The sequence below is a fragment of the Chiloscyllium punctatum genome, chromosome 12 (assembly GCF_047496795.1).
Source record: "Chiloscyllium punctatum isolate Juve2018m chromosome 12, sChiPun1.3, whole genome shotgun sequence".
Lineage (NCBI taxonomy): Eukaryota > Metazoa > Chordata > Chondrichthyes > Orectolobiformes > Hemiscylliidae > Chiloscyllium > Chiloscyllium punctatum.
Window position 1 is genome coordinate 83,658,753 of NC_092750.1, and position 25,108 is coordinate 83,683,860.

The window sequence follows — 25,108 nt, forward strand, 5'->3', positions numbered from 1 at the left end:
ACTGAATGGGTTGTAGGGTCAGGAAGGCATAACAGATCCTTTACACAGACGACATTCTTCTCTCTCTAACTAACCCGATGATATCTTTGCCCCGTTTAATAGAAGTGATTGATTTCTTTGGATCTTTCTCGGGGTATAACATCAATTATATGAAATCGGAGGCCATGCCTGTTGGGGTGTTATTCGAGTACCTGATCGTGGGGGTGCAATCCGATTCCCTTTCCGATGGTCACAAGGAGGTTTCCTCTATTTAGGTGTTTTTATCACACCAGCCTTCTGTCAATTATATAAAGCAAACTTCGTGCAGGTGCTCGAGAAGATAAGACAGGACCTTCGGCTCTGGGAAGATATTCCAATATCCTGGTTGGGTAGAATAGTTAAAATGAATGTACTTCCTCGTTTCTTCTATCCCATGCGAATGGTCCTTTTGATGCTCTCCAGGTCGGTTCTATGGAGGCTTTAAAGTTGGTTAAGCTTGTTTACCTTGCACCACAGGTGGCCACTTATGAAGCTCACCAAATTGCAGCTTCTGCAGGATATGAAGGGTGTGAATTTTCTGGACTTTAACAAATGCAAACTAAGTTCCCTGCAATCGGATGTGGCTGATTGAGCTTGAAGCATCGCAAGCAAAATGCCCCCTCATTAGTCTGCTGTTCATGGACAAGATGAGGACTGTTATGGACCATCGCAGAAATCCAATTGCCCTTAACATAGTTAAAGCCTGTGAAATGATGCGACAAATTGAGGGCAATTTACAGAAATAAACTTCCCCTTTTACTCCCATTGTAGGATTAGTAGGATCCCAGCTAGGGCTGATGGATTATGGCTTTCGGCTTTGGGAGACCAGAGGAGATTCCTGTTTGGGAGAATTATTTGACGTAGTGGTTAGGATGGCTTTCAAGTAGCTGAGCCAGAAATATGAGTTATTTTGGAGGGGCCTGTTTCATTACTTTCAGATAAAGAATTTTATACAGGAAAAAAGACTACATTAATGGTTAATCCCCATAGGTCGGAAATTGAGAGAAGAGTGCTCTGGTCCACAGGTGCTCTCTCGGTCAGCACCCTCTATCATTTATTATGAGACAGTATCTCAAAGGATATAGAGCGGCTCTATGGAATCTGGGCTCAGGAAGTGTGGGTGGAGATCTCACCAGAGGAGTGGGAAGATGTTTGGGAGACCGTAAGCAAGATTTCAATTTGCAATAGGACGTAGGCTATGCAGTTTAAGGTACTCCGCAGGGTTTAATTGACACCAGAGCAGCTTGTCAAATTTAAGACAGGTGTTTCAAAAATGTGCCCAAATGTACAATACACGTTAGTGCTCTTACTTATTACCTGTGATCATGCCACAAGTTTCGTAGGTATTGGTGCACTATAGCAAGAGTTTGGAAGGGGTTTTGGGAACCGAGGTCAAGGCAACTCTGGTGCCCCTCCTCTTGGGTTCGCTGAACCTTCCCTCTTTGGAATTGCATTGGAAGAAATGGTTTCGTATTCTTTCATTTTGTGCGAGGAAGAACATTCTGATGAACTGGGTTCCAGGAAATCTCCCAGGATTCTGATCATAGTGTTATGGAGCCCATGTCCTGGACTTCCTTACGAGTATGGGCACCAGAAAAAGGAACATTGTTATAGGATATGGCGGCCCTATTTCAACCATATAGACATGGTTTTATTGGCTATATTGGTCAGTGCATTTGTGTAAAAGTGAGGGCTGTGTCTGGGGGCCCAGGGGCCTCTGAGAGGAATAATTCTGAACAAATACGGGTATGGCAACTCATGCTACCAGTGATTGGGAGCTTTGGCAAGATTATGCTGGGTGTTGTAACTTCATGTAATTTAATTTAATTTGCCTTGGTTCAACTCGGTTTAATCTATGTTTTGTTTTGTTTTTGTTTTGACATCAGCCCATTGATTTTGTGCACAGGGAAGAGAATGAGTCCTTTCAGCCACTCATGCCTCTTACACAGCAACCAGAGTAGGTCATGTCACACCATGTGACAATTATACAGGATTGGAGGGAACGAAGTGAACATAGAGAGGTGAGAATGCAAGCTTATCACCTTCACGATGATATATAAAGTAATGAGAAAACTGCTGGAATGTAACAAAATTGTTAAAATCGATTATTCAGGAATAAATGAAAGGCCATTTGCAGAGTCAAGACACAATCCATCAGAATCAACATAATTTTACAAATGATGAATTGTATTTTCATTACTTATTTGAGTTTTTAAGAATGTGACAAGCAAGCTGCGTACTGGGGATCCTGAGAGATGTAAAATCAGGACTTGCAGAACACATTGAATAAGGTGTGCACTAATGGTTAATCTGCAGAATAAGATCGCATATGGTTAGAAGTAATTTATTCGCTTGGATATAGGATTGTGAAGCAAAGAATTGCAGTGAGATGGAATAACTGGTTCATTTTCTGTTTCCAAAAAATACCATAGGGCTCAGTCCCCAGACCCCAACTAATAGCAATCAATACTATCACTTATTTGAGGGGATGGACATACTATAATCAGTTTTTCAGAATACAGTGACTCAAGTGAGAAAGTATAATGAATGGTTACGGATAGGTTGGGCCATTATTTGTCAGACGAAATGAAACGAGGAAAAGTATATGGCCGTTTTGGTCGGTGTATCAGAAGAGCTACTTACTATTCAAACAGAGGGAAACTACGAAGTGTTAAGGTACAGAGGGATCTGGTATCCTCATCCATATCGCAAAAGATACATATGCAGGTATAGCAGAGAAAGGCAACTGCAAATTTGGCATTTATTTCTGAAAGAATAGATTATAAAGCGAGGGACTTGTTGCTGCAATAATGCCAAGCATTTGTGAGACCGCAATTGAGTACTGTTTACAGTTTTGGTATCCTGATTGCAGGAAGGATGTAATTACCATGGAGGCAGATCAGAAGAGGTTTACTAGACTGATTCCAGAGAAAAGGAGTTTGTCCTCTGAAGAGAGATTGAACGTTCAGGTCTATACTCTCTGGAGTTTAGAAAAATGGGAGGAGATGTCACTGAGGTCTGGACAATGCCAAAGGTGATTGATAATGTCGATATGCATTGGGTATTTCCTCATGTGGGGAAATCTAAACAAGAGATCATAGTTTTAGGATAAGAGGAGTGGAATTAAAACAGTGATGAGAGAACTTCTCTCAGATGATTGTAAATCTGTGTAAATCAATGTTCAAGAGTGCAGTGGATGCTGGGATATTGAGTAACTGAAGGGATATGGAGAGTGGGCCGGAAAGTGGGACTGAGACCGAGATGACATCAACCGTGATTGTATTCAATGGTGGAGCAGGCTGACATCAGCCGTAATTGTATTCAATGGTGGAGCAGACTGGAGGGGCTTATATTGCTGACTGATGTTCCTCGTCCTTATTAAGCCCTTCGAATGGGGGAACACAGGACTGGGGAAGGGCTGGTTATTAAACAGAAAGCAGGCACTCCGGATAATTCAGTTATAATAATTTTTAAAGAATGTAACCAGTAGGGTCACACAGTGACCAGTGCAGGGTCTTCAACTATTTACCATCTATATCAATGATCTAGAGAAGTGGAACAAATGTACTGTAAATAAGTTTGCCAATGGAAATAATATAAGCAGGAAATTAAATTATCAATGGAAGTTATAGAGTTTGTAAATGGTTAATCAATGGATAAAAATTTGGCAGGTGGGATTTAACGTCATATATAACCTGTCATTTTCTTCCAGGAAGAACGGCAGGCAGTATGTTACTGAAATACAGAGGGATTACAGGACTTGGTGACACCGTGTGTACTGGAGGGTTCACTCTGAGCCAGTGAGACATGGCAAGTGTTGCTCCATCACCCTGCTCGCCTGCTGCCTGATGTTCCCAGCAGGCCTATTGCTCTCATCCACCAAATATATCCTCTGTCACTGAATGATGACACTGAGGTTGAGATCGGAGGGATGATGAAGCCGTCACCCACTCCTGCCTGGAAATTTCAGGAAAAAAGAAGCTGAACAAAACTGTGACCGTAAAAGACACTGATAGCACCGCCCTCCTCCTGGTGTGAAGCTGCAGGTCGTGTTGAAGGAGGTGACATGGCTCTGTGACCAACTGCTTGTTCAATCAGTGTCCCCTCAAACTCTACTCCTGGGTTAAGTGGAGCTTGGGAAGCTGTTCCTGGAAAACCCGAGGTGGATCCAGCAGATCCCTTTCTCCAGACACACGCATTGAGTGGTTTCAGAGCTTCCCCTCTCTGCAGCCTCTGCTCCATTTGTTGTTCATGTTACAGACTCAGATGCTGTTAGTTTCGTCCCCATGCTCCATTCAGAGTTGGGTCACCAAATGCACAGGTCTCCCTGAATGTCTGAGGCAGCTCATAGCACAGCCTCCCGAAAACCATTCCCTGCTCTTCCACTCACTTTCCAATAACCGGAGTCGGTCAGAAGCCCCTCAGTTACAAGTTTGATGCCTGGTGCTTAACAATAATACGAGAGGGGCTTCCTCATGTAACTGAGGGCAAACACAGATGTTCAGTGAACAGGCACACGACAAGGTTCAAAGACGTGTCGCAAAGCTGCTGGGACCCCCTGTCCACCATGGAGCACCACATGGGACACACCAGGAAGTGGACAGCCAGAGACACACAATTTCATTGTTTCTGAGCTTCACAGTGCCAGCTCTTGATACATTAAGGATCCAAATGGGACCCACAACCGTGATGTAAAGAAAAGCATGGGCCGTGCACTTTGCACATTGTTTCTGAAATTCATAATTACGTCCCGGGGGATTCAGGGATATGTGCACCAACGGCCAGGTTAAGGGACAGAAGGACGGATATTCGTGTTATATTTGGATGATTACTTGATCAACAAGTTGAATAAATATGGTTCTTCTCAGACAAATGGGATTAGCTGGAGGAGTCAGACACTGGCGGGTCCAATGACAAGAATAAAAACATAAAATACATATGCTGACAGATCAGCTCAAATGATCGGCTTTGCCAGATACCAAATCGACCTCACAGAGTCAGACATCATAATCCAGATTAGATATCTATTCAACGTGAAGCACTGTGCAGACCAGGCTAGTGTACCGCTCAATACAACCAAGCAATCTGTACAGACTGTCCAGACCACATCAGCCCCCGGGGAGTTGTGCAGTGAATAACTCTGTAAACCTGGAGCAGTTACCCTTCCAGCATGTAGAGCTGTGTCCATCATCCCTGTGCATCGCTCAGTAATACTGAGTTTGATCACTGCCCATGTCGGGAAAATTGCAGTCCATGCTGGAAGTGACAGGATGTGCAACTCCCATCCATTTACAGCTCCATATCTTCATTGTGCCAGGAGCTTTAGAGCATCTAGTCAAGAGGAACGATGAAGCTTGCTTAAGGTTGAGGAGGCAAGGGTTAGACAGGGTTAGAAGGTTGCAATGTAACCAGGAAGGAACTGAAGAATGAAATCAGGAGAGATAAAAATGGGCATGAAAATGCCTTGGCGAGTAGGATTGAGATAAAACCTAAGACATTCTACACTTATGTGAGGAACAAGAGGATGACCAGAGTGTGTGTAGGGCTGATCAGGGATAGTGGAGGGAACTTGCGCCAGGAATCGGAGGAGATAGTGGAGGTTCTTAATGAATGTTTTGCTTCAGTTTTCATTAACGAAAGGGGCATTGCCGTTTCTGGGGACAGCATGAAACAGGCGGATATGCTCGAACAGGAGGATGTGCTGAAAGGTTTGAGAAACACACGGATAGATAGATTTCCTTGGCCAAACAGGATATGCCCTGGGATACTATAGGAAGCGAGAGAAGCATTTTGCGATGTTCTTTGCGTCTTTACAGTCCACTGGAGTCTTGCCAGATGACAGGAGGCTGGCAAAAGTTATTCCCTGGTTCAAGGAAGGGAATAGGCATAATCTTGGGAATAAGAGGCCAATCAGTCTTACGCCAGTCACGGGAAAATTATTGGAGAGGATTTGAGAGGCAGAATTTATGAATGCTTGGAAAATTATAAATGATTAGAGACAGTCAGCATGGCTTTGTGAGGAGCAGGTCATGCCTCATAGATCTTTAAGGATTCCTTAAGGATGTGACAAAACACGTTGATGAATTAGAGCAGTGGATGTGGTATATATGGATTTTAACAAGGCGTTTGACAAAGTAACCCACGGTAGGCTCATTCGCAAAGTAAGGAGGCATGGCTTACAAGGAGATCTGGCTGTCTGGATGCAGAATTGTCTGGCCCACAGAAGACAGAAGGTGCTGGTAGATAGAGCAGATGCAGCCAGGAGATTGGTGACCAGCTTGGTGATCTGTTCTGGGACCTCTGCTCTTTGTGATTTTTTAAAATAAGAGTTGGATGACGAAGATGGATTCATAGGTTTGCTGATGGCACGAACTTTGGTGGAGTTGGTGGTTAGTATGGAGGGCACTTGTAGGTTGCAACAGACATTGACAGAACTGAGTTGATGAGTGACAGATCGAGATAAAACTGGAACAGCGGGATCTTGGGGTCCATATCTATGGATGCTCAAAGTTGCCATCTAGTTGTTGCTTTTGTGTAGAAGACGTATGATGTGTAGGCTTTCACAGCCGGGGAGATCAGTTTCAGAGCTGTGAGGTTATACTGCAGCTCTATAATCCCACTGTTTAACTCACTGTGATAAAGTTGAATGCTGTTCTGCATTGAGAGCTTGCAAGTACTTGTCATATCACTAGCTAATATTTTCAGCGTGTACTGGACAATTTAAACTAGAACATAGAACATAGAAAAATACAGCGCAGGAACAGGCCCTTTGGCCCTCGATTTTGCACTGATCCATGCCCACCTAACCTATACTAGCCCACTATCCTCCATATGCCTATCCAATGCCTGTTTAAATGCCCATAAAGAGGGAGAGTCCACCACTGCTAGTGGCAGGGTATTTCAGGAACTCACGTCTCGCTGAGTAAAGAATCTACCCCTAACATCTGTCCTACACCTACCACCCCTTAATATAAAGCTATGCCCCGTCGTAATAGCTGACTCCATACGTGGAAAAAGGTTCTCATGGTCAACCCTATCTAAACCCCTAATCATCTGAAACATTTGGCTGTGAAACTGATATGAGGTTAAAAATAATGACTGCAGATGCTTGAAAGTAAATACTGGATTAGTGGTGCTGGAAGAGCACAGCAGTTCAGGCAGCATCCAACGAGCAGCGAAATCGACGTTTCGGGCAAAAGCCCTTCATCAGGAAACAGATATGTTGAGCTTTGGTTGCTCTTTTGACAACTGTTCGAATTTAAACAATCAAGTTGAAATTCTGACCCACTATACTAAACCCAATCAATTTTAAATTTATTGTTTTGCCAGCATCAAACCAATGAGATGAGCTGATAGTGAGGGAATAAAGAGGCACGCATTTTGAAAGTTAGACAGAGAGTAAACTATCATTGTGCGAGTCTGCCATGAACAACATTCTCTGTGCAAGATACCTTTTTTTCACGAAAGACCCTTGCATTAAAAGACAGAACATGACCCAGGGAGATATTTAGTGGAAAGAAGGAGGGCATTGGAGACAACAACCACTGTCTGGTTTATGTAATTTTCATACAGTTTTTCTTTATTTGGAAGAGTATATTGTCAAAGGTGGAGGAAGATAACAAACAGTTCAGAGAAAGGGAAGATTAGAGTTGGGAAAACTGTTGTTGTCAATGTTAACTTTTAGAATTAAGGAATACATTGATATTATTTTCTATTAAGTAGTGGAATTTGCGAGCTCTCTACACTCGACTTTAACAGATTCTGAGCGAGGTGAGCTTTTCTCAGTGTTTAGTTTAATTAGCAGAAGGGTTCATCGCCGTGTCATAACACCACACTTGTAATACCGTGTTCTAGTCACCTCATTAAGGGAATGAGGTGGAAGCTATAGACATGGCGCAGAGAATTACCTATGGAACAGCAGAAAGATTGACACAAGCCACCTCAAAGTGAGTGAAATATTGAGAAAGTCACCACGTGAAAAATAAACACTGGCAGATTCCAATGTGCATAAGGCAGTGGGTGGAGTGCGTCTGCATTGATGACTGGGTATCTGTGTTTATGTGTGTGCGTGTGTGTGTGTGTGCATCTGTTATCGGTATTTGTTTTTGTGTGCCTGTATTAGTATATGTGCTATCAGTCTCCGTGTGTGGCTATGCATCTATATTTATATCTCTGTGTCTCTGCATATCTGATTTTGTCTCTGTGTGTATCTGTGTTTCTGCATTTATCGCTGTGTTTATCTGCATGTCTGTATTTCTCTCTGTGCGTATCTGCGTGCCTGTATTTACGTCTGTGTGCATCTGCATGTCTGTATTCGTCACTGTGTGTATCTGACTGTCTGGATTTACCTCTGTGTGTATCTGCGTGTCTGCATTCATCTCTGTGTATATCTGTGTGTCTCTATTCGTCTCTGTGTGTATCTGCGTATCTCTGTATGTATCAGCGCGTCTGTTTTTGTCTCTGTGTGTGTCAGTTTAAATCTGTGTTCAACTCGGTGTGTATAAGTGTATCTGTATTCGTCTCTGTTGGTATCTGCGTGACTTTATTCGTCTCTATATGTGTCTATATTTGTCGTTCTGTGTATCTGCGTGTCTATATTTGTCTTTCTGTGTATCTGTGTCTGTATTCGTCTCTGTGTGCATCTGCATGTCTGCATTCATCTCTGAATATGCGTGTCTGTATTCATCTCTATGTGTATCTGCGTTCCTGTATTCATCTGTGTGTATCATTAAATTCGTCTCTGTGTGTAGCTGCGAGTCTGTATGAGTATCTGCGCATCTGTGTTTGTCTCTGTGTGTATCTATGTGTCTGTTTTCATCTCTGTGTGTATCCGTGTGTCTGTATTTGTCTCTGTGGGCATCTGTGTGACTATTCGTCTCTGTGAGTATCGGCGTGTCTCTGTGTGTATCTGCGTATTTGTGTTTGTCTCTGTGTGTAGCTGCGTGTCTGTATTCATCTTGCGTGTATCTGTGTGTCTCTATCCGTCTCTCTGTGTATCTGCATGTCTTTGTGTGTCTGTGCGTGTCTGCATCCTTTTCTGTGCATCTGCGTGTCTCTCTGTATCTGCGTGTTTGTGTTTGTCTCTGTGTGTATCTGCGTGTCTGTATTAATCTTGCGTGTATCTGTGTGTCTCTATCCGTCTCTCTGTGTATCTGCGTGTCTCTGTGTCTGTGCGTGTCTGCATCCGTCTCTGTGTGCATCTGCGTGTCTGCATTCATGTATGTATCTGCGTGTGTGTATTCGTCTTTATCTCTTTCTGCATGCCTGTATTCATATCTGTATCTTCATGTGTGTTCGTCTCTATGTCTATCTGCATGCCTGTATTCATGTGTGAGTGTCTGTGTGTTTGTATTCATCGCTGTGTATCTGCGCGCCTGTGTTTGTCTCTGTGTTTATCTGTGTGTCTGTGTTCATCTCTGTGTGCATCCTTGTGTCTGTATTCATTCTTGTGGGCATCTGTGCGAGTCTATTCGTCTTTGTGTGTATCTGCGTGTCCGTATTTGTCTCTGTGTGTATCTGCGTGCCTGTATTCATCCCTGTATCTGCGTGCCTGTATTCATCTCTGTTGTGTATCTGCATGTCTGTATTTGTCTCTGTGTGTATCTGTGTGCCTGTATTTGTTTCTGTGTGTCCCTGCACGTCTGTGTTTGTCTCTGTGTGCGCCTGTGCATCTGTATTCATCTTTGTGTGCCTGTATTTGTCTCTTTGTGTATTTGTGTGTCTGTTTTCATCTCTGTATTTTGTCTGCATGACTATATTCGTCTCTGTGTGTATCTGTGTGTCCTTGTGCACAGCGGATCTGTCAGCCTCTCTGGTGTTTAAAGTGATGCAATGTCCCCCTCTGCTGGCCTTCACACTCCTCTGAGTTGACAGCACCGCAGGGTGACAACCATCAGGGGATTCAGTCTGGGAGGGAGTGGGAGGGAGGTAGCTCATAGCGCCATCCAAACTGATAGAACCATCTGCACACGCACACACACCCACAGTTTGGTATATGGAGGATTGTAATTGTACTGAGGACCCTTCGAGTGGAGAATGTTCATGTGAACTAATGCCGATGCTCGCTCTGCAATGTGGAAGTGATTTGTCTTTGAAGATTATTCATGACCCAGAGTGCCCAAATGAAAAAGTATTTCCACCGCACATGCTTCCAAGCAAGGTTGATGGAACCAGTTGTAAGTTGATGCAATGAATATATTGCACGTTCATTATCTTGAAATGATTTATGATGCACTCCTACAAATGATAAATGAGAAAAGATTGAAATGTTCTGAGATTGACACAGTGTTGGTGGTAATATCTCAGTAACGATATCGCTAGGTATCAGATGAAACTGTTCTGTACTTCCAATGACGTTATTAGAAAAACCAAACAGCGATGCAATGTGAGAGATTGACAGTATTTGATGTCCTCTGAAAGAAACAAAAAAACTGACACTAGTGCAAAGGCATGGGGAGGCGAACAGAGGGTGGCATTGTATAACTTAAAACTTAACAGGGACAGACGTAGGGCTGTGGAGGGTGGTGAGGAGTTGATCGCAATTTAAATGGATTTATCCCAAAACACGGCAAGACCTCGTCTCACAGAGATACACACAAACATACACAGACACTTTAAACACACAACACATATACATACAGATATGGACACACAAACAAACACATGCACACTCCTGCACATAGTTTCTTTAAGATAGAGATGAATAAACTTCTCATTAATTCGGCTTCTAATGATCATTTGGCGAAGGCAGGAGAATGTCGGTGAGAAACAGTTCAGCTGTGATCAAATGGCACAGCAGATCCAATCGGCTAAGTGGCCTGATTCTGCTCCATGTTCCCATTTTCAGGAGAGTTTCGCTATCAAAGGTTGAATTTGAATGCAGATTACACGTAGGATTCTTGGCAGTGTAGAGGACCAAAAGGATCTTGGGGTCCACGTCCGTAGATCCCTCAAAGTTGCCAAAGCCCTCAAGGTGATAGGGCTGTTGAGAATGTGTATGATGTGTTGGTTTTCATAAACTGGGGGATTGAGTTATCGAGCTTCGAGGTTTTGCTGCAGCTCCATAAAGGCCGGGTTAGACCACAATTGGAATATTGTGTTGAGTTCTGTTCGCCCCATTAAAGGAAGGATGTGGAAGCTTTAGAGAGGGTGCAGACGGGAGTTAGCAGAATATTGCCTGTTCAGTAGGGCATGTCTTATGAAGAAGGTTTGAGGGAGCTTTAGCTTTTCTCATTAGAGCAAAGAAGGATGAACGGTGAATTGATAGAGGTGTGCAAGATGATGAGTGGCACAGATAGGATGGATAACTAGAGTCTTTTTCATAGGGTGGAAATGGCTAACACGAGGGACACATAATTTTAATGTGATTGGAGGAAGGTTTTGGGGAGATGTCAGAGGCAGGTTATTTACACAGGTAGCGATAGGTGCGTGGAATGCACTGCCAGCAGTGGTAGTAGAATCAGCTACATTAGGGATATTCAAGTAACTCTTGGATAGGCACAAAGATGACAATAGGATGAAGGCTCTGAAGTTTAGTTTAATCTTAGAGTAGGATAAAAGGTCAGCACACCATTGAGGGCTGAAGGGCTCTTACTGTGCTGTACTGATCAATGTTCGCTGTTATAATTTCTTGAACTCTTGCGAAAATATTATACCTGGAATTCCTTTAACATCAGTGGAGGTTAATCTGGTCAGTGTTTGATTGTCGAAGGTTAATGAAAATTTGGGGAGGTTTCAGGGGCTGAATGGTCTATATCTGTTCCTAACTGTTGTGTCCTTGGTTTGAGAGGAAACCATTTTGAGAATAAGGGCATTCCTATTTCAGACTGGGAAAGGGATGTTCCTTTCTCTTTAGGATTGTGTGTTCTGTGGTCTTCTCATTCCCAAGGAGCAGTGAAGACTGGGTTACGGAAAACACTCAAGGCAGAGTTATATAGATCTTTGATGAACAAGAGAATCAATGTTTATTATGAACAGATAGGAAAGGGATGTTTAGTTATAATCACATCAACAATGAACATTCTGAATTGTGCAGCAGACTCGAGGGGCTGAATGGCCACTTGCTGATCTTGCTTCATGTGTTGTTCACTCACTGAACCCCGCGATGCTGTTACTGAAGGTGAGGAAGATCGCATTCATCCATTCAGGATCGATTCAATGAGACATGAGGAGACCTTTCTGCTCCTCTAATAATTTACACAGGATTAGGATGAAGTTTTTCAGCCATTTCAGTACATTACGCAGCACAACAGGAGTTCACACCTACTTTCTAGGTTGGTACACAAAAACAGGGGAGCCCTGCGTAACTATCAGAAAATAGATAGTCGGGAGAAATGTTTATTTTCGGGTTGGAAATCTTTAACTTGGTGAAGTGCCTCAGAGATTAGTGCAACATCAAAAGCTATGTAGAATCTGTCAATGATTTGCGTGTGGGAACTGATTGGATGGAACTCAATTGGCTCAACCACTAAGATAATCATTCGATAAGATGTCAAGTGGAGGTAGAGAGTCTGTAGTGTGATACAGACAGGGAAGGTTAGTGTGCAAACCTTCAGCAGAAACAGGATAACATGGGCTACCGACGTTTGTGCTGTGGCAGAAGGGGAAAACAACAGTAAACTAATTAAAAGAAGAGAGAGCACAAAACTCAGTTGTACAAAGGCATTTGTTCACCCTGGTATATACATCACACGGGGTTATTATGCATATGCAGCAAGTAATTAGGAAGGTCGATTGAACACTTCAGGGTTGAGAACCAGAGGCGTTCATAAGATATTGAGTAGAGTGTATCTGATGCATAGCCTATGGACATTTTCTCTGGTATGGGAGTCTAGAACTGAGGATTCAAATTTAAGAAAACAACATGTCTATGTTATATACTCTTTCCATAGTATAAGAAAACAAGTACTATGAAGACATGATTTTATTGGACAAAAATATGAGGACACATACGAATGTATCTTCATTAAAACTCCTACATGGAGCAGAGAACAGGGTCGAAGTCATACAGTTCTGAGAATGTTCAAGGAGGCCTCACGTGGTCCAGTTTCATGGTCAGATAACATTAACGTATATTTCTATTGAGATATGGAGAAAAGGCAACATGCTGGAGAAGCCACTGCTTATTGCTCCCTCTCTTTCCTTGTTCCTTCTCCCAGCAATGTATGAGAGGTGAAAACCGTTCAGTCATCTTTATCATTCATGTCGGATTACTGTTGAGGAATCATTGGCATCTCCCTACTGCCTAAAATCAAAGGTAATTTAGCAAATCCGACTGTTCCAGGAATAAATCCTGCTTGTGTGAGCAGAACAACCTCAGAGTCAGAATAACATTTAATTATTTTACTTTTGTCTTGAGTTTAACTATTGCGTGGACAAAGCTCTTTCAAGCTGATACTTTGCAAAGGTTTATTTTCCTGCTTGTCTTTAGGCATGAGTATGCATGTGTCTGTGTGCACTTGTGTGTGTGACACTGTGCGTGTCTTAGTGTGTGTGTCTGTGTGTATGCACAGACTGCATCTCAGTATGCATTGATAGATAAATATTAATGTACAGATTTGCCCAAACAGTTTGCCATGTATTTTTTCATCTTAGCTTTGAGTAACTTTGCTATGGTGAATTATTTTTGCAAATGTAAGATATCGAAATGTCTTGTCCCCAGCAAAGAACCTGACTTAGTCTGAGACCTATATCATTGGTCATATCACCAACCGAGCTACATTTAAAATTTATCATGATCAATGGAGGAACGGGACTAGAAAATGAAACAGTGGTCCGTCCAGCCCCAGTCTGAACATGGAAGAGGAGAATTTCACAAAAGTTTGTTTGTGTGGGAATGCTCTTCCCCAGAAGATTGTGGTGCCTGTGTGTTTGCATTTAGTCAAAGCAATGGCAGTCAGATATTGGACAGTAAAGGACAATGAACTACAGATATGGAAGTGGGGCTGAGAACACATCCAGATCAGCCACGATCTTACTGCCTAGTTGAGAAGGCTTAATGTGTCTAATGACACACTCCTACTCCACAGCCCTACGTCCCTATGTTCCATTCAGTTCCTCAAAACTGCAAGACAGGAGCGTTTGGAGTTCATCTACCCCGATAACCTGGTGCACAGAAACCGAGGAGACCATTCACTGACTGAAGACTCGAGAGTATAGCGCTGTAAAAGCACAGCAGTTCAGGCAGCATCCAACGAGCAGGAGAATCGCCGTTTCTGAGCATATACTTCTGCGCTAAACGTGGTTTCAACAGAATACAAGGACGCCATTCGATCGATTGAAACTATTGGACAAGAATAGGGATAGCCCGTTCAGACCCTCCTGCCTATTACACAAGGAGTGAAGGAGTGTAGTCAGCACATCAAGATGTTAAACAGGAACCGGAGTCGCCAAGTCAGGTCCTTGAGCAGCTTCCAGATGACCAGGACGTGGCCATTCAGCCTATCGAACTACGTATACATAAATAGGAAAATGTCTTTGATGCCCCAACATGACAAATAGTGAAGCAGAGTCTACTCATATAGACTGCTCTATGTTGTTCCACCTTGTTCCTTTGCTCGTGGTGTATATGTGTCACTTTAGCTGGTTTGCTGAACGTGAGAGGGAAAAGTGAGAAGTGAAATGTTTGTGCGAAGTCTCAAGGAAATGCCTTCTATCTCCGAGAAGACATTATTGTACTCCTATAGAGGACAGAAGGTGGTGGGAATATCGAACTATTTCAGGAGTAAGGCATTAAGGCTTCTGATAGATTTATGAACATTGCAGAGACACACACCAACTGCACATTGAGACAGTGAGAATTCATTCAGAGCCTGGAGCTCCCTCTCAACCAACATGGGGTCTCCACACTGGTACGTGAACTACTGGGAATTACATATCATGGGGAAAATGCAATTTCTCACAAAATCACCATCTTTTTTCCGGACATAATAAATGTTAGTCCATAATCCTCAAGTTTAAATGTAATTGCATGTTATTCTCTTGAAGTGCTACGGATTTTGCTGGATTATACTCTTATACCTTTTATCAGTTAATTATCGTTTACACAATGTAATTCTATAATTTACTTGCAAAGGTGCAAACATCTAATAAGATTTTGTATGCCGTTTCTTTTTTAGGTTTTTTGTAGCCTTAGCCCAAAAGTAAATGTTTTGTTTACTGAACAGCCTTGGGCAACTGTCTGTGTGGCGTTTGCACATTGTCGCCGTGTCTGCGTGGGTTTCCTCTGGGTGCTACGGTTTCCTCCCAGAGTCCAAAGATATGCAGGTTAGGTGAATTGGCCATGCTAAATTGCCCACAGTGTCGGGGGTGAATCGAGGGTAGAGCAATGGATCTAGGTGGGTTACAGTTCGGAGGGTCGATGTGGACTTGTTGAGCCGAAGGGCCTGTTTCCATACTGTAGGAATCTAAAAAAAACATGTTTATCGGGATTCAAGGGTCAGACACAGTATGTATTTTTCATTGGCTAAGAAACAGAAGGGAATAGAAGACAGTGACTGTGGAGACTGATGAGGAGTAAAGTGGCATCCCCCCGTCCCCAATGTCTTCTTGACAGAGAGAATAAAATCAAATGTAGAGAAAGAAACAGATATATTCGGAAGAAGGAATAGCAAGTGACAGTGTAAATGAAACAGGATAATTTGAAATGGAATGGCCGAACAATGATTGATCTGTGTTTGTGAGAGAGAGAGTGTGTGTGTCAGTGTGTGTGTGAGTGTGTGTGTGTCTGCGTGTTTGTGAGTGTGTGCGTGTCTGTGTGTGGGAGTGAGTGTGTGTGTGTCTGTGTGAGTGTGTGTGTGTCTGTATGTGTGCGTGTGTGTGTCTGTGTGTGTGAAAGTGTGCGTGCCTGTGTGTGTGAGTGAGTGTGTGTCTGTGTGTGTCTGTGTGAGTGTGTCTGTGTGACTGTGTGTGTGTCTGTATGTGTACATGTGATTGAGAGAGTGTGTGTATCTGTGTATGTGTATCTCTGTGTGTGTGAGTGTGTGTATCAAGACAGTCAGGGTATAGAGGTGTGTATACTGACCTCAGTAAGGAGAAGGCGCTGGGGTGGATGAAGTTGAATCAATCAGCGAGACCAGTTGGGCAACAGCTCGTGGTTCTAAAGAGATATCGAAGGTGATTGTAGAGGCATTGCTGGTGATCTTTCAGGAAACTTTGGAGTGAGGGAGGACTGGTAAATGTAACCTCCCCGTTTAAGGAGAGAGGGACACAGAAGACAGGAAATTATAGAAGGACTTATTGGATCTATGGGTTTATGAATAGATGTGTGGAGCATAAGAACAAGGAAGTTGTGAAGCATATTGGAAATGGTGTGGTTAAGCTACAGCATAACAAGAGCTACAATTACAATGCCATTGCGAACAGCAGTGATGAAAGTACGGTTAAAACAAAGGAAATCAGTTCGAAGCAGACAGGAGCATTAGTGACAAAAAAACTGTTTCCTAGATCCTTTTGTGAGAATGTTGAGATAAGCTTGTCAGTAAACAGACATGGAATGTATAAAAAGCACAATAAAATCTGTTGCTGATAAGGTCTCAACGTGCAACTATGTAGCCAATACCTATGAATCTGAAAAAGCACAGCAAGTGAGACAGCATCCTAGGAGGAGGAAAGTCAATGTTTCAGGCTGAAAGACTTCATCAGGATTGGGGTGGGGGAAGGAGATCCGGGAAGTACATAGAGGGAGGGACGAGGAGCTGGTGGAAGGCTAGGTGGGATAGCGATAGGGGGATGCAGGCAGGGAATTATTGTGATTGCTCAGTGGGAAGGATGCAACAGATATGCGAATGGGAAGATGCACAGCTTTGGTGAGGTCAGGGAAAGGGGACATGGGGTAAAGCTGTTGATCGAGAGATTTTGAAGCCAGTGAAGACAATATTAAGCTGTAAGGTCTCCAGCTGAAATATCAAGTTGTGTTCCCCAGTTTCTGTTTGACCTCACTCTGACAGTGGAGGAGGCCTGTCGCCGGATGAGCAAGGGGAGGGGAGTGATTGAAATGGATAGCAACTGGAATGCTGAATTTGTTAAAGCATGCAGAGAGCCGATGCTCCATAATTATGTCCGTGAGTCTCCCTTTGGTCTCCACAACATAGAGGAGACAACGTTGGGATTTGGAGATGAGCTCGGTAGGCCAGGATCAGGCTCTGTATGGAGCATTTGTGCTCTGTACGAAACAACCAACACGACTTTCCAGTTACCATTCATTTTAATTCCCACTCCCACTCGCCCGGCAACATGCCCATCCTGAGCCAGACCACTATCAGAGATACACCACCTGAGAGTTTACCTTTGAAGCTGATAGCCCAATGGCCTCAATATTGACTGAAGCCAATTCAAAAACCCTCCTGCTGCCGCCTTATCCCATGTCCCTTTTCCCTGACCAGACCCACCTGTATCTGCTCCATCCTTCTCATTGACCAATCACAGTAACCTCATACCTGCATGTACCTACCACCACCATACCTACCCGCCACCCTTTCATATCCCATCACTCCATTTCTAGGCTCCCCTCCCCCTCACCCGTCCTGACGAAAGGTCCACGATCAAAATATTGCCTTTGCTGCTCCTCTGATTCTGTCTGGTCTGCTGTGTTTATCCAGCTCCAAGTATATTAACTCTGGCCTCCCGCACCTATAGTACTTCCTCTCTCCAAGCTGTGGAACTAGGTGGTCTAAATATAAGAAAAAATAAATTTGGACATTTGAAGAAATGGCGGACACATCTGTTATTTCTTAACAACCCAATACACATGTTCCAGAAGAAGCAGCATTTCATTTGTACTCTTTCAATCCAGTCTCCTGTCATTGCTACTCACAATGCAGTCTCCTTTATATTGGGGAGACCAAACAGAAACTGTATTGAGGAACACTCCCACTCTCTCTGTGGGAATAACCCTGACCTTCTCATTGCTTCCAATTTCAAAAACTTACCTTACTCACATGCAAACATTTTAGTCCTGGGTTGCTGTAATGCTCCAATGAAGCAAAACCCAAGCTCGAATAACATCTCACTTTAGACGTTGGAACGTTCTATCCTGATGGAAGTTTTATTCAATTCCATACTTGCACAGCCTGACCACATTATGGCTGGTCTCCATTCTTCACACATTCTTTCTCCTGGTCTCCCAATGAACTTGCCCTATTTGTGAATCGTTGGTCTTGCAGTTAATTAACGAACCCATTTCCCCCTTCACATCTAATTAATACTCATTTTACATTTGATTCTCTTTTACCAGAAATAAAAGTCAATTTGTCAGTGGCATTGCTCCTCTACATCATCTTGTTTCCCGTTACCCCTCCTCTACTGCGGTCAAGGGATTTAAAAGCACATTTTTCAATCCTTTTCTGTTCTGAAGAGGAGTCACACTTGAAAAGATTCAAGAAAAACCTCCTCTCCATTGTTGTAATGTTCCAGTCCGCTATTCTCAGATTCAGATCTGTCCTCTCTCTGTGTACGCAGCTGTTGATCTCTGTTACTGTTGGAGCTGATGCATCTGCTCCTACACTGGGATAGCGCACTGAATGAAGCCCTTCACCAATAGGAGAGGGAAACCCTCCAGTGACACAGTTACATTGCATGGAGACTGACATTAATCACAGTCACTGAGCAAACAGTCCCAGCTTTTAATCCAGCACATTCAGTTCAGAATATAACTGGACTCGACTACATGTCGACATTGCTGGCTATTGGTCAAATCTCACATCACCAATTGCTCTAGTGATGTCAGTTGTGAGGGAGAAAGATGAATGCTATCTTTTCGTAGGCTAGATGATTCTGCTGTTACCATCTGTCCCCAAATCCCTCCACCCACCAAAATAAACACAATCAGGATATTGCTTCTGTGCGGATCTCTCCTCCACGGGAACAACCGCCAGCCAAAACACTGTCACTGGGCACAGTCGCCTTGAACATAGACAGGAAGTTTGGACTTCTCTGAATGTTCCTCTCACTGCTCTAATAAGGCAACTAGGGAATATGCTTCAGTAATTTATTTATACAAATTGACAAACTTCTAAATGCAGTTTTATTTGTGTAAAACCGTACTTTTTTACGCATTTTGGCCTCAGTCGACACCAAAAGTGATAATTACAATGAACTTATTCATTAAGACTTATGAATTAATGAGTCAGGTTCGGATGATCATGACATTCGCTGGGAGATAGGACGGAATGGGATAGTGGCTGTGGAGACTGCTTGGAGGGGGGGGGTGGGGTACAATGATATTCCCCAGTCATCATCACTCTTTCTTCCAAACAGAATTAAATCTAATGCACAACAAGGAAACTGCCAACATTTGAGAGATGCAATGCTGAATGACAATGTGAACTGAACAGGATCATTTTAAATGTGATAAAGTGAGCTTTATCTAATATACACACCACTTAATCATTGGGAATACAGTTCGATTAGGATCACTGGACCAGAAACATTAACTTTGATTTCTCTTCACAGATATTGCCAGACCAGCTGAGCTTGCCCTCTAAGGTCTGCTTTTTTTTTTGGTTTGAGCTTGATCATATTGTTCATATCCGGCAGGATACTTAAAAATAAAAGCAGACACTAATTACAAAATGTGGAGGGCTATGGGGACAGTGCAGGAGACTAACAGTAGAGATATAGTCGTTCCAAACTGGAAGAGACAATGGGCTGAGTTTCCCCCACTTTTGCTGTAAATAATTCTGTGATATGTAACCAAAGCCTTTGGGACGGGGTAGACAAACGAGTTCAACGAAGGACACAGAGTGCTCCACCATGAATAATTTATTCCTGTTATCTCATGAAATTTCTGCTGCCTCTAAAATGTCTTTTCAAACAAAGTGGAGTTCCTGAGATTTACAGGATATTCAGAAAAATATTCTTTTTTCCTTTGAATCTTAAAGAAGCAACAGATTTCGGCTGTAACACAGGTGTCACAGACACACCAACTATAACAGGAACAGGAAAGGACTACATTGTCCACATATAACCGAATTCAGCATGTAGCCCTGTCAAAAAACATGAAATATAGTGATACAGAAACATGAAAAACAAATTAAAAAATGGTGAAGAAGCGCCACAGATGAGGAAGTATCTGCAGAGATAAAGAAAGTGAACATATCGAATATGATGTAACCCTGTTCTGAAAAAGTCATATTGGAATCAAAGGTTAATTCTAAGTATCTCTGCTCAGAGGGTGCCAGACCTGCTGAGCTACCCTCTATCGATTTTTTCTTTTTTTTCTGAACCGTGACAAATTGACTGATCTGAACGATATAAGCAAAGCTGCTATCTGAGTTGAATCTCCAGTAATTTGTAACCAAAAGAGAAAATGCTTGAAAATCTCAGCAGGTCTGGCAGCATCCGTAATGAGAGAAAAAAGCTGACGTAACGAGTCTAACTGCGTCTGTACAGAGAAATCAGAATTAACATTTCTATTTCAGTGGCACTTCCTCAGAACGGATGTTAGCCCTGAAAATGTTGATTAATATACAGAAGAGGCTGAATAGCTGTAAATGGAGACTGTTAATAGCTAACAATAGGGGGTGAGTACTAGGCCTGGGGTATGGGTAGGGGGCTTTGAGGAGTCCAGTCCCGAAAATTATTGAACATTATTTTGAGTCTGAATTGCTGCAGGTGCCGTGCATGGAAAATAGGGTGTTGTTCATCCAGCTTGCGTGGAAATGTCCTGGAATACTGCTAGGTGGGGGCGAGTGGGTGGGAATCTCCAGATGAAATGTTGTCAGATTTAGTTAATAAAATGGCCTGATATGCCATGGCAGGGTTATGGAGGAGCAGGTGATATGTGGAAGTATCCGAGAGCTGGCACTCAGCCTCTGAAATGGAGAGGTGAGTTCACCAGACTACAGCAGCATCACCCTTATCGACACAGGCTGAATAACACAGTCAGGGGTGGATCGAAGCATACAGCTTATAGACTGTTCAGAGGGTGATAGGTGACCAGTGATACGTGGGATAGGGTGAGGGGGATGCAGAGAAATTAAAACAACCAGTGTCACATTGAAAGTTCTCAAAGAACAGATTGAGTCAAAGTAAACACCAGAGGAATGGGTGCAGGTGGAGGGAGAGTGTTGTAGCTGGGGGAAGGGTCTTTGGGATGGAGAGTGGACTCTTGCCCAAACAACTGGACACCAAGGAGAAGACAGTGGAAGAGGAGTTCAACATTATGTCGTTCCTGCAATTCATTAAAGGGGGCGCAGAAGGATAAAGCTGAGAACTTTGCAGAGTACAGAACATTCAGCATTACAGCGTGGCAGTTTAGGAGGGATGGTGAATACACGACAGGAGGTGGGCTTGGGGGAGGGGATGGTCTCAGAGCGCAAGGCATGGGTGGGGTGACAGGTTCCAGAAGCTCATAGGCATCTCTAAGTTATTCCACCTTGTAGTCCTCGTATAGCCGGCGAGCACGGCGGATGAGCTGGAGAATGATGTAAAATTGTGGAATGGTGCAACCTTGAGTCAATTTGATGAGATGCTGTGGGCAGAGAAAATATTGATCTCAGTGGCACTGACATCGCACGATCAGTCCACAGAAAGTAATTGAAAATTATCGTTATCTTATTGGAATTCTCTGATTTCATTGGGGTGAAACTCAACCAGCAAGGTCTTACTTTTCTGACACTTTAGACCAAACTGTGAAAACAAATGATGTTATTAATAAGACAAATCCATCCATGGTTTTGGATTGCAGTAGCAAAGGCAGAGTTTATTTGTCATTCCCAATAGCTCTAGGGAAGGTTTCATTGTTCATTGAGGAAATTACCAGCACAGAATTTCCTCTGATTCCCGTTAACCACAGTGTTCTGAGGGTTAATGATGCTACATGAGTCAAATATTACTTAGTTGCGAGGCAAGTTACTCTGATCTCACCTCTAATGGCATTGGAAAATCAGTTAAAATGGTAAAGAGCAAAATGATAGTACACGGCTTATTTGATCAATGTGGTCACTGTCCTGACAACGTTTAAGGAAAAACTGATGCATGGTCGTCTGATTCTGAGGTGAGGTTTGTCCTATTTGTGATGAGGCTGGTTTGGTTAAGCGTGTGACACAGAGACAGAAATAACGTTCCACTCTGTATAGGGAACAGAACCATCATGTTTACGGTGCATTGGACGGTGACAGACACACACTATTGTCTGTTCCTATTTGACATTGATCATCCCAATCTCATCATTCACTGATGAACAATAGCAGCACAGAAGCCAGCCGTTCCCATCACCCCTGTTGGAAAGCAAACAGGGAAAGGAAGGGCCAGTGGAAGTGGGAGTAACTAGGGAAGTGGTGTAACTTACAGTGGGAGTGGGAGAAGAAAGATGTGAAGAGAAATCATTAATGGAAGAGTATGTAGCTGCAGATGGGGAGGTGCAAGGGAAGTAGGAGTGTAAGAAAAGAGTAAGAAGGCCGAGGAAGAGTGGCTAATGAAGTTTTAGTGACTGGGAAAAACTTGCTTTAGCAAATGTGAGGTTGGGTGAAAAATATCACCATTCAGGAAAATTGGGATCTGGTTCCATTGAAAATTAAGATTTGATGTACTTCATTTTCTATACTTGATTCTTGATCAGATTGCACATTCACTCTGTATTTTTGTATCTCCATCAAGTGCGGATTAAATTTTTTCCCCCGAGCATGGTATCCCAACATTTTTGAATTTTTTAACAATATGTATTTGCTTCCAATTCAAGGTAGACATGAGAACATGATTTGATCTCCTGCAGTTTGCCCATAACGTAGAATTTAATTGAATAGTTATCCTCATCACATTCACTGATTCAAGCATTGACTCAGTATCCATCCTGCAGATGAAAAACTTCTTCAGCTCTGACTATTGATACAAAGAACAGTGCCACACAAATGGCTTATGTTCCAGTGCAAGGGGCCAAACCCTGGTTCATGTTAAATTAGGTACACGCTTTATGAATAAGACATGCTAAGGGGCAGAGTGTAAAAGGTGAATTCAATTCTGTGTCGAAAATGCTATTAGCAGTTCCCTCATAATAGGTGTTAACTACATCACTATGTAAATTCCCCAAAATAAGAATAGCAAGAGACTGGAATTCCTAATTCCTCTTCTTTGAATAACATCTGGAGAACAGGAAGGAAATCAAGGTTTGTTTGTGATATTCATAAATGATGATGGTGAGAATGTGGAAGATGGGGGCAGTGGAATGATAACTAATGTTGGGGATGACACAAAGATTAGCTGGGTGGTTCACAGTGAGGAGGAAAGGGTTAGGCTACAGGACGATATAAACAGATGATTTCTATATCCAGATTAATATCCGATGAAGTTTAACACTGTTAATTCAGATTTTCATCGTCTCACATTTATCAAGACAAATGAGTACTCAAACTGTGAATTGCAAGGGCTAAATTTGCTCCTTTTTTCATTGCAGCAGGGAAGGTTGAGGAGGAAACCTGGTACAGGTGTACAAGAGCAGAAGGGGAAAGGAGATGATGAGCAGACAGCAGCTGTTTCCCTTACTCGAAGGGTCAAAAACAAAGGGATATATACTTAAAGTGAAAGGCAGGGGATTGAGAGAGGATTTGTGAGTCTGTTTTGAACTGGGAGGGTGGCACAGACAGAGAATATAAAATTCCTACAGTGTGGAAATAGGCACTTTGGTCCAACACATCCACACTGACCCTCCAAAGAATAGCTCACACAAACACGTTCCTCCTATATTTACCCCTGACCTACACATCCCTGAACACAATGGGCAATTAAGCACGGCCAATTCACCTAACCTGCACATCTATGGATTGTGGGAGGAAAACGGAATACCTGGAGGAAACCACGCAGACATGTGGAGAATGTGCAAAATCCATACAGGCAGTCACCCGAAGCTGGAATCAATCCTGGGTCCCCGCGCTCGAAGGCAGGAGTTCTAACCACTGAGCCACTGTTCTGCCCCTGGTGACATGTGTTTGGAGTGCATTTCCTCAGCGGGTGATGGAGCAGATAATCTCACAAATGTTTCAAAAAGCCTTTGGATATACCCTTGGTGATGCAGGCTCGCATTTTCATTCAATGATTCTATGTGGTGGCAGCCATGAACACTGATATATTCTGAAGCAATAGCTAATGGCAGTTCCTGGTTTGTTCCATTGACTGTACTCAGTGAGTGAACCTCCAGTGAAGTGCTGGTGTTATCTGCCACTTTCTATTGAAGTGTTTCGGTTTCCTTGCGTTGGTCATGTAAATTCCTCTGTCCATGATGTCATTTCCGGCCCTATTCGTCAGAGGGTGGGAGATGACATCAAAATTGATGTGTTTATTGATGGAGTTCCGGTTGAAATGCCATGTTTCTAGGAATTCTTGTGCTTGTGTCTGTTTGGCCTGTCCCAGAATGAATATACAGACCTAGTCAAAGTGGCGTATTTCCTCATCAGTACGTAAGAAATTAGTATTGGGATCCTGTATTTTCTGGCTAGTTGATGTTCATATATCCTGGTGACTAGTTTTCTGCTTGTTTTCCGTTGTAGTGTTTGTTATAGTTCTTGCAAGGCTTATTGTTCCTGGAGCAGAACAGAGAAAGATATGAGTTTATTGCGGTGCTCAAAAGTATGAATAAACTGTCAGAGTGAAAAATAGTACTTTATTAGTTGGCATTATAGCACCAAAGAATTCTAATTTCAAGGTTATATGCAAAAGTGCGAGGAGTGAAATAAGGAAAAGTGTTTTTATTTAGAGAGTTGTTACAAATTGGACTTGACTGACTGGGAAAGTTGTCAATGAAGATTCAAAAGAGAACTGGATAGAGAGAACATAGAACATAGAACAATACAGCACAGAACAGGCCCTTCGGCCCACGATTTTGTGCCGAACTTCTATCCTAGATTAAGCACCCATCCATGTACCTATCCAAATGCCGCTTAAAGGTCGCCAATGAATCTGACTCTACCACTCCCACGGGCAGCGCATTCCATGCCCCCACCACTCTCTGGGTAAAGAACCCACCCCTGACATCTCCCCTATACCTTCCACCCTTCATCTTAAATTTATGTCCCCTTGTAACACTCTGTTGTACCCGGGGAAAATGTTTCTGACTGTCTACTCTATCTATTCCTCTGATCATCTTATAAACCTCTATCAA